Source organism: Hordeum vulgare, chromosome 1H (genome assembly GCF_904849725.1).
Source record: "Hordeum vulgare subsp. vulgare chromosome 1H, MorexV3_pseudomolecules_assembly, whole genome shotgun sequence".
Classification (NCBI taxonomy): Eukaryota; Viridiplantae; Streptophyta; class Magnoliopsida; order Poales; family Poaceae; genus Hordeum; species Hordeum vulgare.
Genome location: NC_058518.1, coordinates 132,308,105 through 132,310,604, shown reverse-complemented (window position 1 = coordinate 132,310,604; position 2,500 = coordinate 132,308,105).

Sequence of the window (2,500 nt, the reverse complement as noted above, 5' to 3'; positions counted from 1 at the left end):
GAAAACTATGTGCGTGGCATGGACGGATTCACGTACGGGCAGACGTGCCAAAAAACGTGAACCTGAGGAAATGGGAAAGAACGGGGTACGACGGCCGTGTTGCAAAAAAACAGGGCGCGCGCCATGGAAAACGGGTGAAAACCATGTGCGTGGCATGGAAGGATGTACGTACGGGCACACGGGCCAAAAAACGTGAACGTGAGGAAACGGGGAAAACGGGTACGGGGCCGTGTTGCAATAAACTAGGCGCGCGCCATGAAAACTAGGGCAAACCATGCGCGTGGCATGGACGGATGCACATATGGGCACACGGGCCAAAAAACGTGAACGTGAGGAAACGGGGAAAAACGGGTACGGCGACCGTGTTGCAAAAAACTAGGCGCGCACCATGGAAAACAGGGGAAAACCATGTGCGTGGAATGGGCGGATGCACGTACGGGCACACGGGCCAAAAAATGTGAACATGAGGAAACGTGAAAGAACGGGGTACGACGGCCGTGTTGCAAAAAACTGGGCGCGCGCCATGGAAAACGGGTGAAAACCATGTGCGTGGCATGGACGGATGAACGTACGGGCACACGGGCCAAAAAACGGGAACTTGAGGAAACGGGGAAACACGGGGTATGACGGCCGTGTTACAAAAACTAGGCGCGCACCATGGAAAACGGGTGAAAACCTTGTGCGTGGCATGGAAGGATGCACGTACGGGCACACGGGCAAAAAAACGTGAACGTGAGGAAACGGGAAAAACGGGTACGGGGCCGTATTGCAATAAACTGGGCGCGCACCATGGAAAACTGGGGCAAACCATGTGCGTGGCATTGACGGATGGACGTACGGGCACACGGGCCAAGAAACGTGAACGTGAGGAAACGGGGAAAAAACAGGTACGGCGGCCGTGTTGCAAAAAACTGGGCGCGCACCATGGAAAACAGGGGAAAACCATGTGCGTGGAATGGACGGATGCACGTACGGGCACACGGGCCAAAAAACGTGAACGTGAGGAAACAGGAATGAACGGGGTACGACGGCCGTGTTGCGAAAAACGGGGCACGCCATGGAAAACGGGTGAAAACCATGTGTGTGGCATGGACGGATGAATGTACGGGCACACGGGCTAAAAAACGTGAACTTGAGGAAACGGGGAAACACGGGGTACGACGACCGTGTTGCAAAAAATTGGGCGCGCACCATGGAAAACGGGTGAAAACCATGTGCGTGGCATGGACGGGTGCACGCACGGCCACACGGCCCAAAAAACGTGAACGTGAGGAAATGGGAAAAAACGGGCACGGGGGCCGTGTTGCAAAAAACTGGGCGCGCACCATGGAAAACGGGTGAAAACCATGTACGTCGCATGGACGGATGCATGTATGGCCATACGGGCCAAAAAACGTGTAAACGGGGATCCGGGGAAAAACAGTGTACCCCTTCTTCACAAACGAAGGGCAGGGGTCCCAAGGGGAGCTAAAACCCTCGGGTATATTGGGGAGGAGGGGGCTCCTCCCTGCTTGTGTGTGGGAAATCGGTGGGTTTGCATATGAAATCATATGCAAACCTCCCGTTTCTCCGGTAACCCTTGCTTTTCCCAAACGTTGGCTCGGATGTCCCGTCGTTCTCCTGTCCCGTGTACGACTCATGCCAAATTCTGATCCGTCGGTCGAACGGCTGTTCGGGTTGCAGAAAAGTACATATCGTGTCCGCACACGGTCAGGTCGGTGTGATATCGTGCCGCGTTGTCCCGTCGGTCCCGTGTACGAATCATGCCAAATTCTGATCCGACGGCCCAACGGCCGTTCGGGTTGCTGAAAAGTACGTATCATTTTGCACACGGTCAGGTTGACGGGATATCGTGCAGCCTTGTCCCGACGGTCCCGTGTACGTGTCCCGTGAAATTCTGACCCAACAGCCTAACTTGGCTCGGGAAACATGAAAGTAGCATATCCCGTGCATGAGACCGACTAGACAAAGTTGCAACGACGTTGCCTTTCGGAATATAGTTGCCCCAAAACCTTATCGTTGCGGGGGTGACACACGCGGGATGTGGTCTCTCTGGACGCCTCCTTCGTGTAAACCTCCCGTGCATTGCACGGGTGGATGATCGGTTCGCTTGACAGATGTAGGCTACAAACACATGAGCAGCTTTGGACCCGTGTCTGCTGGTACGTTGCGTTTCGGAATATAGTTGCCCCACACGGTCAGGTCGATGTGATCTCGTGCCGCGTTGTCCCGTCGGTCCCGTGTACGACTCGTGCCAAATTCTGATCCGACGGCCCAACGGCCGTTCGAGTTGCAGAAAAGTACGTATCGTTTCGCACACGGTCAGCTTGACGGGATATCGTGCAGCGTTGTCCCGCTGGTCCCGTGTACGTGTCCCGTGAAATTCTGACCCAACAGCCTAACTTGGCTCGGGAAACAGGAAAGTAGCATGTCCCGTGCATGAGACCGACTAGACAAAGTCGCAACGACGTTGCCTTTCGGAATATAGTTGCCCCCAAAA